The 14,305-nt window shown below is 39.7% G+C and overlaps 1 pseudogene; it reads left to right on the top strand.

Annotated features, from left to right (window-relative positions):
* Positions 1-26: 26 nt before the first annotated feature.
* Positions 27-14,305, top strand: part of LOC108884489 (potassium voltage-gated channel subfamily H member 6-like) — a 32,011-nt pseudogene continuing 17,732 nt past the window's right edge.

Here is a 14,305-nt window from a genome sequence, read left to right as displayed (position 1 = left end):
TGGCAGTATCAGAAGGAGCTACAGCAGCAGTCAGAGCTGTGATGGCTGCATGTAATAATGAGATAGATAGCAGTGGTGAGACAGTACAGAGTATGGGCGGGTCTGTGCTGACAGGATGGAGAGAACATAAGACAAGGAGTGAGAGGGAGAGAGAGACAGGGGAGGAGAGGATGTGGTGAAGTGAGACCAGAGGCTCAGGAAAGCCAAAGCCAAACGATCCAAACTCAGTTTTTACAGCTTTAATATCTGACCCAATATAAACGTGTGTGATGGAGCAGCGTGTTTGATTTCAGCCAATCGGAGTTGAAGTAGGCTTTGTAACCGGGTCGGAACCATGCCGGTGAGACGGGGTCATGTGGCACCACAGAACACCTTCCTGGACACCATCATTCGCAAGTTCGAGGGACAAAGTAAGTAACAAAGCTCCATGTATGTAACTGTTTGATTTCACCACTGGAATGACAGAAGGAGAAATGAAACAACCACCAGTTTTTATTTGGTTTTGGTTTTCCCAACAGTTCGTTCTTTCTTTCTTTTTTACTTCAAAATACACACAAATCTAACATTAGATAAACTAATTAATAATTTCTGTTTATATATCTGACTTTAGGAGGTATACATCAATATATTTATCCTGATATCCTGATGTATCTATTCACTTTTATTGTGTGCTTTTGGGACAGAATAGGTCATTTCATTGTTTTATTTTTTCCCCTCTGGTTTGTCAAGTCATGAAGTGCTAAATGAACTTGCTGAAGCACACAGAGTCAAATAACACTGAAGGGGGCATTTCATGCCTTTGTGATTTTCTCTTATTTATCTGCTGTCATAATGTGCACGTTAAACATTGTCAAACTTCAAAAACTTGAGGTGATTAAATAAAAATGTTCCCTGAAGATAAACAGCCAGGTTTTAAGCTGCTCTGAAGGCTTCGTTTTCTTCTGACGTCAGCTCATCATGAATGTCCATGAATGGACGTCTGCTCCAGCACCATGTCTACATGTGCAACAAAGTGCAGCATGTGAGGGACTGTTAAACCAGTGACCACAGTGTCAGGAAGACAGTTTTTGCCGTGGGCCTACAAGCACTTGGGTGTCTATTTAAATAGCAGACTGGACAGGAGGACCAACACTGATGCTGTGTACAAGAGGATGAGCAGACTGCTCAGATCTTTCAAGTCTGTGGGAGCGAGTGCCATCTACTGTGCTGTAGTCTGCTGGGGGAGATGCCAGCAGGATCAGTACACTCAGAAGGCCTGGACTATCGTTGGTTAGAACCTGGACACGTTTGAGTCAGTGGGGAGCAGGTCACTGGACCAAACAGCTCTCCATCATGGACAGTCCATCCCTATCTCCTCCTAGGTTAATTGATGACTCTAAATTGCTCATCTCTGGAAGTTTACTTAAGTTTGTGTGTCTTCTCTATCTCTTCTTTCCTCCCTTTCTACTTCCTCTACAGATCGAAAGTTTCTCATCGCCAATGCACAGGTGGAGAACTGTGCCATTATTTTCTGTAATGATGCCTTCTGTGGGATGTGTGGTTATACCCGGGCTGAGGTGATGCAGAAGCCCTGCACCTGCAGCTTCTTGTATGGACCTCACACCAGGAGACCGGCAGTCGCCCAGATGGCTAAAGCTCTGCTGGGAGCAGAGGAGAGAAAGGTGGAGATCTCTCTCTACACTAAAGATGGTATGATCCTGTTAACTCTGATTTTCATCCTTTGCATCATGCGTCATCCTAAGAGTTTACTCACCAACTTCATTTATGAGGTTTGTCATGTGTAGAAGGAGGAATAGGAATAGTAGCAGTCAGACAGCTTCTGAACAAAGATTCACTGTTTATACACCCACTGTGCTTACTGTAGCTGTGTTCTAGGATCGCAATAACTGTTTTTTTCTTTTCATATCCTAAAAAGTAGCTTACATGATGTGGTTGAGAGGGATTTATCTACATCTCATGTGATTGGATTCTCTTCTATGTGGCAGTGACTCCAGATCTCATCAAAGATCTTACTGAGTGGTGCTGACCAAACCTATAAACTATAAACAAGATCTAACAGGAAAAAACAATTTTTTTTCCTAAAATGGTTTACCACTTTAGCATAGCACTCTTATAACATTGTCTGAGTCACAATGGACAGTTTTTAAGGATCAAAAGTAATGCAACAGAAGAGATAATGTCTTCTTTATTTCACACGTTCTTGCTTTGCTCCTTTGCTTTATTGTTTAATAGACTGTTGCCTACTCAAGAAAAGGTTCTAATGAAAAGGAATACTGTTACTGTCATTTTCAATTCTTTATGGGCAGCTGTGGCTCAGGAGGTAGAGTAGGTTACCCACCAATCACAAGATGAGTGGTTCAATCCCTGGTTCCACCAGTCCGCATGCCAGAGTATCCTTGAGCAAGATACTAAACCTCAAACTGCCCCTGATGTATCATGGGTGTGTGAATGTGTTTGAGCGCTTCATATAAGAACAAGTGCTGTATGAGAGTGTGTGTGAATGGATGAATCTAACCTGTAGTGTAAAGCGCTTTGAGAGCAGTCCATTTACCATTCAACATTTACAAACAAAATGTCATCCTCCTCTAGTGTGTGATTGGTGTGAGACAATAATGAAAAAAAAAAAAAACCATGGCAACAAAAAAAATGATCAACCTGAGATCATAAGCATAAGTGTCACCACGTGTCAAAAAGATAATGAAAGACAGTAAGACAAAAAATAGAAAAAAAAAGAAAGTAAACAAAAAAAAAAGTACACAACATAGACAACAGACACACATGGCCACCATCCTAGCTCCTCTAGTTGGAAACCCTCCACATCATACCAAAAATTCCCAGGATTTCGCCAACAAGGTTAGGAAAATAAAACTGGATGAAACCATGGTATCCAACGATGTCACTTCACTCTTCACATGTATTCCTACCCCTGATGCAGAAAAGTATATGTGCTACAGGACAGCACTCTGTTCAACAGAACCAACTCACCACAGTCCTACATGTACTCCACTGGACCTCTGCTTGACCACCACCTATTTCCAGTATAATGCGGGTTTCTACAAACAGAAGCTATGGTTGTGCTACAGGCTCACCACTGTCTCCTATAGTGGCTAATTTCTACATGGAGGAAGTAGAAAGCAGGGCCCTGACCTCCTTCACAGGAACTACTCCCAGCCACTAGTTTAGATATGTGGACAACACCTGTGTCAAAATCCAAACACAGGAAGTTGAAAGCCTTCACAGAACATATCAGTGCAGTGGATAGAAACATCAGGTTCACTCACCTGATCACAGCCTTCTTGGACTGTGCAGTGCACATTGAAGATGACAGAAGCCTCAGCATCGAGGTAAACAGAAACCTCATTTACTCTCTGATTCTCACCACACACTGGAACAAGCAGGGGGTCATCAGATCTCTTCTGCACCAGGCACAGAACGTTCCCACGAGGACAGAGGATGAGATGGAACAATCACACATCAGGGAAGCACTTACGTGTGATTCCCCAAATTGGGCCTTAGTTAAAACCATGAACCAAGATACAGAACAAACATGATTAACACTGTAAGGCAGAGGTTTCTCCACATATAACCATAGTCATAAAGAAATGTAGCAATAAGAAAAGGAAGGAGTCCTGTGACAGATGGTCTGGCCCCCACAGAGCGCTGCTGTCCACTTCATCCAGTGGTAGACTGTCAGGGCCAGCAAGGCCTTCTCTGCTGGCCCAAATGCCATCACAATCACTGAATTCTATTTTTATATGTTTTTTCCATTCTTACTCTACTGTATTAAATTGTTCCCAATAGCCTATTCTATCTCATAGCTTTCCTCTTGTTCCTCTTGCTTCTAATACTGTCTGTTTATGTTATAAACAGACAGTATTATATAAATGGCAATGAAACTGTTGCCTTGTGGATCCTTTAACTGGTGAGAATTGGCGAGATCAGGGGCATCTACCAGGCCTTTGCTAACATTCGCATTTCCATGTGATTTGACTGAATGGTCAGAGAGCGTACTGGTAAGAGCTAGCAAACTGCATGTATAGCAACCTTTTTTATATACAGCCTGTGATAACTAGCTTGCTGAAGAATTCATTGACTCTGTTGTAGAGGTTATCTGTGCGTCTCAGTTTCAACAATAAGTCCTTTTCTATCGATGTGGAGGCTAATGCTGAAAGTTGAGTCTGCCCAGTTGTACTTCTTGGATAAGTTTTAATTTTATACAATTTAATTTTAGGGCTGAGAATGTCCATTCAGTTTTTTTTTTTTTTTTTTTTTTTTGTCTACAAATAATCAGCAGTTTCAATGAGTAAAATGCATTTGACCTATATTTTATTGTCTATGTCTTTGTCATTTTATTAGTTAATATTGATGCTTCTGCTGGAGCTGATGTGTGTAGAGCAGTTGTGGCTGCAGTGTTTGGAGGACCTATTGAATTGTGGTACCTGGGTTTTCATAGCATTGCTTTAGTAATGACATTTACTCTGGCTACATGACATGTCTGTCTGTGATGCAAAGTTCTGTTATACTGTGTTTCTGTATATTGCTAATGATTTCTACAGCCGTGACATTGAGGTTTTAAGGTAGTCTATTAAGAGGTGGGGTAGAGGTAGGACACCAGTCAATTTTAGTCAGACCAAGCAGCTGCTGGCTGACTAGTGTTACTTACCTTAAACCTAACCCACCATGACCACACTCCTGATGTGCCAGCTGAGAACCTCAATTAACAGTCAGTAATTTTAACCATGAATGCTAAGTGTTTCATGCTTCCAGCCATCCTGAGTTCAAAATGGATTTAAAGCATTCTACAAATTTACCCAACACTTCATCTCCTGAGGCTGCTCTGATAAACACTGTAGCAAATTTACATCAACTATAAAATAAACTGCAGCTGTAATAGCTACATCTTCATGTTGGAATATGCAAATACAATTCAAGGCAATTCGTCAGCACCCAAACATTTTTCAAGAACTTACCGTCTAAAAGATGCTGAAAACAGTACAATGGCTTAAGAGAGTATTAAAACTCCTTCACTTTTTACGCACTTTATTGTAATGATTTTATAGTAAAATGATAAAATCACCAATTTCTGCCCATCAGTCTACTCTCAGTAACCTATAATGACAAAGTAAAAACATAATTTCTATGTTTTCTAACCTGGGACAGCACATGATGAAATCTGGGACAGTCGTATTTAGGATTAGAAACTTTTCATTTTTGCTTAAATGTCCATACCTATGCTTGACCATTTAATCTAGAAGACCTACAATGTTTTTGTTGTCATTATCAGATAGGATAAAGATAAATGGGACCCACAGTGTACATTCACATGTGGAATGTTAAACTATAACTTACAGAGAAACAATAAACTATTTAAAAGGATTTATTAGAAATATGTGAGATTTCAGGCAGCAACAGTAATCATGTAATGATGTCTCCCTGCTAGCTCTCCATTTAGTTACATCCATTTAGTTAGCTAGTAACAAAGCTGAATAAAGATATGGGTCTCCCACTTAGGATCAAGAAAGTCCCTGATCCAGCCTGACTCTATTCACACACAACATGCCCAGTGATAAAAAGTTACAGAACAGATAAATGCACTCTGGTACTGGTGGTAGTGCTAGAATGTCAGGATGGAGGAAGCTTACTCATTCAGAATGTGTGTGTGTGTATGTGTGTGTGTGTGTGTGTGTGTGCTGGGGGGGGGGTGTAAATAATCCTTTGGCTCTTTCCATTAATCTCTAATCCGTTAGTTCATAATTTCTTTTGGATGATATGGTGCTTATGCTTTAATGAAAGCTATGATCCTATTTCTCTCATTGTACCTAAAGACTGGCAGCGACCTTCACTATGACCTCAACACACACACACACACATACACACATTCTGAATGAATAAGCCACCACTATCGCTGTTGCTGCAGTAGCATTTCACTGTAAACCTGTGCAATAATTCTAAAACATATTTTAAAAATCACCTTTAATTTATATTTTATACTGAGAAATATATCCAGGAGATCCAGTAGCACCTCCTACATGTTGAAATGTCATCTTTGAAATGCTAAACCTAAACCTAAACCACAGTGGTGTGGTATGGTAGGCTTTATTTTTGAAACGACAATGACGCCATGTCGATAGTGGTATTGTGTGGTTCTGGAGTTCATTGGCCAACAACATATTTGTAATTTGATTTGGAGGACTTGTGACTTCTGCATCTTGTCTTCCTGAGCCTTGACCATAGTGGAACAGGTTTTCCAGGAAGTGACAAATGATGAAAACACTGATATGAGTATTTAAATCTGTTGTTTAGGTTGATGACTAGTACGTCACTTTCTCTTGGATTTGATTTAGGTTCACACTCCTTGTAGGAGTCACAACAGACAGTTTAAAATAAAGTAAAGAAATTCAAAACATAAAAACTCATTAAAACTTGAGCAATTGAAAAATAGAACACAATTTAAATTCATTGTGCTGATGGCTGTTTATTACACCATATATATTTCACTGCAATAGGCTTATTTCTCCCTTGGGTATCAGTGTTTCATCTTGTATCATATTAAATACTTAATTCACACTTCTGATATTGCTTTTAATTAGGAACTCTGTCTCTTTGACATTATCACACTCAGAGCCAGGTCATAACCAACATCATGATACCAATTATCCAGGTTGTACCTGGATAATGTTAGGCTCAGTGAAGAGAGTCAAACAGCTCCAGACTAAGTTAAACTTTCCAATCAAAGGTATCATCCAATCAGTGAGCTTCTTTGTGCGTCTATGTTGGATCTGATCACTAACCCATACCTCCACCCTCTGCTCCCCCACCTGCATTAAATCCAGACAGTGACATGAGAAAGCAGCCTGATCATTGAGTTCTTCTCCATAATCAGCCATTAATCCAAAATGCCGTCAAAGTCTCTTCAGTATCCAAAAAGGTCAGAACAGCTCACGACTTAGTCTCAATATCAGTTCACAGTTTGAGGATTATCACAGTGGAAACTGGCCTTGCTATTTTGTAATTGTGTGTGTGTGTGTGTGTCTGCTCTGCAGTAGATACTCTTCTAGTCACGTCATTGTGATATCATTATTAAGGTAGAATAAATTAGCATGTAGCTACGTTAATCCACCCAGACTGTTGACTTAAAACTATCTCCCCTCTCCTGTCTGTCCTTCACACACACACACACACACACACACCACACACACACACACACACAAAGCCTGCTGTGCTGCATTCTGTCTTATCCATCCATGAAATCCTGTTTCAGTAGAGGGCAGAGAACAGCCTGTATGCATAAGCTTTAGTGTATTGTTTTGGACTGAATTACAAATCAAGTCAATTCTCCACAAATCAAATCAATTTAGTGTGCTATATTACATTAAATATTCAGCTGTAAATCTACATTAAGGATTGGAGATGATGGGGCAGGTGGAGCGACAAAGACGAATCAGGAAAGCTACAACCACCATGGCTGAGAGTGTCGAGATGAAAATGCTTCCAGTATGAAGTGTCCGTCCCATTCTCAGTAAGGCCTTAAGGGAATTTCTTCAAATTTGGTACAAACATTCACTCGGACTCAATGATGAGGCTGATCAGAATTTGGTGGCCAAAGGTCAAAGGTCACTGTGACCCCACAAAACATGTTTATGGCTATAACATGAGAATTCACACACTAATTAACTGCAACTGGACTATTTGATGGAGGCAGTAATTCTACTCTTCTGTCAAGCACAGATCTGCAATGAAATGAACTGAATCAATAACAACTAAACACTACGCATTTTTTCACTTACCTCTGGTGGTATTGAGGTGCTCACATAGTTTCAGTTTTAAGTGTGAATATTAGGACATCCATCTCTGAGGTTAAGAACCTACCTCTTGAAAATGTAAGAAAGTGAAAATGTGGAAAGGCCCAGAGGTCAGAGTCAGCCTTACAAAGTCTGATTGGATCTAACAGTGCAGAGGGCCACTATAAAGTGAAATTAATGACTGTACTGATTTTCTCTCAAATACCTTAAAAAAATGATTAGGTTGGCCTTGCTATCTCCTCCTTTACTGCCACCTGTTTTGGGAAATGCACCACTGCAGTGAAACACCTGTGTTACCAGCAGTATGCAGTCTCTTTTCTACTGTTATAATATCATGAATATAAGTCAATATACACAACGTACATCAGGGTTTTTGTCTGGAAAATATGTAATGTGTAAATCCCTTCACTGATTTGACCAAATGACCAAATGAGATTTAAATAATGTAGAAGGAAGGTGACAGGTTGACTTAGAGTTTTTAAGACTTCAGCTCACTGACATATGGATTGTTTTAAAATGGTGGAAATGTCAATAACTGAATTCACTCAGGTGACATGATACATGAATCATTTTCTGTCTGGTGTCACCATCTAGAGGAAATATTCAGAACTGCATGAATCTTCTGATATTTATTCCTGTCCCAAACAGAAGCTGTCACATGACATGTCAAACGAGACTGCACTCTCCTCCCATCTTCTTCTCTTTTCCATACCTCTTTGTTATTGCAGGAGTGTGTTTCAACTGTGAAATAGATGTGGTTCCAGTGAAGAATGAAGATGGCCTGGTCATCATGTTCATTCTCAACTTTGAGCTTCCCACTGACCCCAGACCAGCCAACAGTTCTCCAGCCAGAGAGCTCAACAGAGTGCTGCGTATCCCCTGGGTGACCATAGGTATGTTTGATTCACACTGTCAACAGTTCATTTATTAATAATTCATTGGTGAATGATGACATACATGCCCAGGCATTCAGCATACACACATTGATTCTTACACACTCACACCAACTTATTCATGTTTGTGGCATGAGTTTTCATTTAATAGCCAAACATTTATTCTTACTTTGTGACATTCAAAAATAGTGACTGAGCTGTTATCTTAGCCCTTGGGTTAAAAATTCAGGTAATATGTTCAGACCATTTTGGTTTGGAAAACCCAACCAGTTCCCAGGATCACCGGGACACACTGCTCAGTGGGGATTGTATTTCAACTGAAAAGTATTATGCATTTCTAAGAATGAATAGCATAATTATATTTCTGCCATTAGTTGAACTGATTGGTCCTATTTGCTAACAACTGATGATGTAGAGTCATCCTTTACAACAGTTAGAAGTTCTAAAGAGACAGAAAATAAACCTTTTGTTAATATTTTGCTCAGAGCCCCAATAACCGACCAGAAATCCTTCACTGGAGTTCTGCCCCTCCCCAGGTTTACTGTGTGTTGGTTAGTAAATGAAATTAAGATACAGGAAATGTTTTCATATTCCTATATCTTGTCATAATACCAGTGTTAAATGAATTAAGGAAAAATGTTGATCTTGATTTTAACACAGGGCCTGTCTACAGTAACCACTAGCATAGCACCCACCCACCTACCTGAATTCCCCCATACAGGTTATGAGCTGTCCTGTTCACTATGATCTGCAATAATAATAATAATAAAAAAAAAGTGACTCATTCTCTCGTCAGTGCAACACAGGATTCCCTTTTTTCTTTCAGAACTCTTATTCAAGCACACAAAAATTGTCTGGTTTAAAAAGTCCACAGTGAAAAAACAGCATGTTTATTAATATTAAACTAAAACCACAATCTTTCTCTAATTCTAACTAAAGTGCTTTTATGAAAACCTGGTCTTTGGTGTCACAGGTCTACACATTCTGACTACAGGTGTCAGGAGCTGAGGCAGTTCCTGCTCAGTTAGAGCAACAAGATAGAGTAGAACTGTGTTCCACCCTCTCTCTGCTAATTAGATTTAAGAGTAACTGAACCATCACTGTCTTCCTCTCGTGCTCCACCCAGCTTGGCGGCAGCGTCTACGCCCTCTACTCCGCTCCCTCAGCCCCAGTTCAAGTGTCCTGTCACAGGACACAGAGCTGGGCTCTCCCTGTGCCGACCTCCCTCCCCTCGGACATGAGTCTGTGGCCCTGGACAAGCTGCTGTCCCTCCCTGAGAGACACCAGCTGGAGGAGGCAGGAGCTGGACTGCTGCTGTGGGACAAAGAAGAGGAGGAGGAGAAAGAAGGCGGAATTAGAGGAGGTGAGAAGGAAGGCCTGGTGGAAACCAGGGAAAGGACTGGGAGAAGAGAGGTGGGGGGTCACACAGGTCTGCCCACAACTCCAACCTCAGCACCCCCAACAGTGACCCTGCCTCTTGCCTCCTCACACGCTCCAAGGTAATTAAATCTTTTTTTTTTTTTTTTAATAAACATGTTTCTGGGATTGTATCAGTGTTTAAGATATGAAACTGCGAACCCCCATTGAAGCTTTTATTAGCTGTATATAACACTAAATAAGTGGTTTATAAATCAGTATAATGTCTAACCCTAACCTCTAACTCCAATGGCTACCCATCACCACCAGAATTAAATCCAACTGACTAATGCTGCCTCCAAGAAGACTTCTGGGTCTGCTCCACCTACTTGAACTCAGTCATGGGCTTATGCTCCTTCTCAGCCACTGTGTTCCTCCAAGGATTGTTGTCTGGCATCACCATCCCCGCACATAAAGCATTCTCAGTCCAGACTGTTCTGGTTTGTGGCTCCCTGATGGTGGGACCAGCTCCCAAATTCTATCAGAGCAGGAGTGTCCCTCTCTGTCCTCAAGAATCCCTGAAGACTCATCTCCTCTGAGAGCCCCTCCTCTCTTAACACCTCTAACACTCTAACATGCTGAACTAACACTGACTGTCAGTTTCTTTACTTTATCTCCTGTTCTTTGTCTGATTGAACACATTTAGTTCTTAGTTCAGGTCTGCAGCTGCAGTGTCATCCCTCACCATAACTTAAAAACATCTGACAAATGAATAAATGTAAATGTAACAGTGATGCATATTCACTGAGCTGAACTCAAATTATGAACACAAATTATTATTCATTGCAGAGCATGTCTGGATTGGATCTTTAAAAATGTTCATTGTGTGTGCCAAGAAAGAATTAGATTTTATTGTTTTGTTTTTAATGATACATTATTCTATTCAGAAATTTAGATCAAATACATTTGATTGAAATGGCAAATAATTAAATTATTGCCATTATGACCAATAATTAAACAATAAGGCATTTTCATTACTTTTCATTTTTGCTTCCTTATTGTGTATTGTATATTTGTTATTTCCTTTAGATATTAATGTGTTTGTGTTGGGTGAGTATGGCTACAAAAAGGTTATAAATAAAAATGACAGGGATCAATAACAGCAGTAAACTGGTACTGTTTTGTGGGTTGGACATCCTTTGAGTGTGAATAGTTTCTGAGGTTTCACACTCATATTATTTATTCTGTCTAGGAGAGCAGAGAGAAGGAGAGGCCAAGGGGAAGAGGATCGTCCTTTCCACATCAACCCTCCTTCTAGTAGTTTTGATGGCAGCTGTTGGAATTTGAAACATTCCTCCTCAGTGGATGATATCAAGAGTGGGCAGAGTTACTGGGAAAAGAGGCTGCAGTTGAGACACAGCTGTACTGGTGAGCATTTAATCCAGTTCAATGCCCCCCCTCTATGCAGCATATTGTGTTCATGACCCACACAAAGGGAACCTGCAACAGACTGTAGCATCTAAACGTTTTCACTAATAGTAAAAGAGAATATTGAAGCTGAAAATACTTCACACATATAAAAAGAAAAATAAAAATATAATAATCATAAAAAAAAAAAAAATACATATATACATAATAAGAAAAAATATTAGTAAGATAAAAATACATTACATCCATTAGAATTGAATATTATCATATCATATCATCATATTATGTTACATTAAACATTAATAGTTTTCACTCCAATGTACAGATACAAGCTTTGCTGGTCTCCCCGCCCTGTCAAAATGAATCATAATACCTGTATGAGAGGAGGGTGTAATTAATAGAATGTAGCCTAACTTTGTTTACTGAAATAAGTAGCACATCATCTCAACCTGCCCAAAACAATTTTTTAGAGGTAAACAGTATTTGTTTTTGATGACAGTGAGCAAAGGAATCAACCCTGCAGCCTGCAGAGGATTTCACACGCAAAACATCACACTCAGTCTCTCAAATCTAATTCCATTATAAATACAACAAAAGTTCTTTTCTCTCTTTTAGCTGGTATGGTAACCATCAGAAAGGCCAGTGTGCCAGCTGGGACATCAGACAGTGATTTACGTTGCCGAACCAACAGCCAGGTAATAAATACAGCTTTATAAGGTCTAACATGTGAGTGAACTTTAAAAAATACCATGAAAGGAAAACGAAAAGAAAATGTTAGAATTTGCTGAACTACTGATGCAGCAAATTATAGCCTCATAAATATCTGAATTACTTTTTCTCATAGTGATCTTTTCTATGCACACTTTTAACCACTACACAGTTATATATTACATCAGTGACCAAAATCTGCCTAAACTTGTCTAAAATGTGGGGCTGCTTGACAGCTACAATATGGTTCAGTTTTTTGCTCAAACAGTAAGAGCAGCCTGTTGATAGTTTATTGGGTTATCCTCTTTAACATCTAAAAGTTCATGATCACTTTTTTCCTTATAAAACAATACTGTAAAACAAGACTAAATAAAAACCTAGTAGATGGCTGGCCTGTATGGGCGTGTGCTGGGCTGCTGACAACATTGTCAACTGTTGTTAACTCACCATAACACCAGCAGTTTACACTGCCATGCAGGCTTTCAGCAGGCAGGCAGAACCCAGAGCAGAGCACAGTGGGCCAATTCAAACAAGTCGCACTCCCTGATTACAAAATAAAAGTAGTTTGTGCCAAATAATTTTGACAGAGTGACGACTGATGAAAGTCCATCAGCTGTCTGACCAGTGATGTAATTGTGGCACTCACTCAGTCAGACACAGTGGTGTTTATAGGGCTGGCCCCACCACTGTGGTACAGCCAATAATATAGTTTACTCTATCCTCACAGGCTCTGACCTTTGTCATCTCCTTGTGGTTTGTGATAATGCTTGAAGTTTTTAACTGGACTGAATGACTACCCACATGCATATAATTCACTGTATATTTTATTGCATTTTTATTTCTTTCTTTGCTTTTGATGTGTGTGTATATATGTGTGTATGTGTGTGTGTGTGTGTGTGTGTGTGCACATGCAGCAGATGACCCAGAGCCCAGTGGACACAAAGACAGATGCCTTCATGTCATTACCGCCTGGTGAAATCAGACCTCCTTGCAAACTGATCAACAGAACACACCATGTCACTGAGAAAGTTACCCAGGTTAGTAGAGATGACTTAGTACTCCAATCTTTCTTTTCTAAACTAAGTAGACCAGCTGTTCATCCATCCATCCATCCATCCATCCATCAGGTTATCTAGGTTGCAGTTATATTGGCAGCAGCTTAAAGTGCAAATGATACTTTCTTTGCAACATAAATGTAATCATCTGCGCTACAATCAGAACATCTGGAAACAGGTTAATAATAATAATAATAAACTTTATTTATACCACACTTACAAAGTGCTTTCTGTATTTGAATCAGGATTAAAACATTTCAGGACTAAGGCAAATAAGGGTAGGAGGGAACAGACAGGCAGGATCTGAGGCTCAACAATTCAACAGTGTAGCTGGGGTCTGAACCATGACCCCCATTAAAGGTGATCAGTAAAAAAGGTGGACCAAGAGAGAAAAGACCTGATGTTTCAGATGCTCCTTAACTGATAAAAACATTGAACAACTTTTGTGATTTGTTTTTCAAATGAAAAGTCCCTGTCATACATCACAGCCAGGTGCTGGCTGCAGGTTTGACATTTGTATACAAGGATCAAAGATGTTTGTGTAAAACAGGGATGAACTCTGGGCGGCTGAAGAGAATTATTACAGCAACTTCTGACAGACAATATACAAGATGAGTAAAATCCCTCTCTCTGGTTGTTAATGGAATATAAATTTGAATGTCATCTGCATAACAGTGTTACTGGATTCTGTGTTTGTTTACCATGTCTTAGTGGTAGAATGTATATACAGAACAACAAGGGACTGAGGATGAAGTCTAACACCACAAGAGAAGAGGAGGCATTTCCCATGACTACAGAGAATTGTTCTATTTGATAAATAGGATTTAAACCAGTCTAGAATAATGGTAGTGTCTAATGGTAGTTTAGAAATGGGTGTAACATTTTTAAAAGTGGCAAGTCAAGGCTCTACTTCTTAAGAAAAGGGTGCCCTACAATGTGACTAACACAGGACGGAACCAAGCTATTTACAATTGTTAAAAGAATAGCAAAGACTCATAGTGAAAGGGGCCTGAAGTTATTGAGCAAGGTAAACTAATCTGGAGTTTTGTATCATTTAAGACAA

The sequence above is a fragment of the Lates calcarifer genome, linkage group LG4, assembly GCF_001640805.2.
Source record: "Lates calcarifer isolate ASB-BC8 linkage group LG4, TLL_Latcal_v3, whole genome shotgun sequence".
NCBI lineage: Eukaryota > Metazoa > Chordata > Actinopteri > Centropomidae > Lates > Lates calcarifer.
Note: the sequence above shows the minus strand (reverse complement) of the source record. Positions and strands in the feature narration are given on the sequence as shown.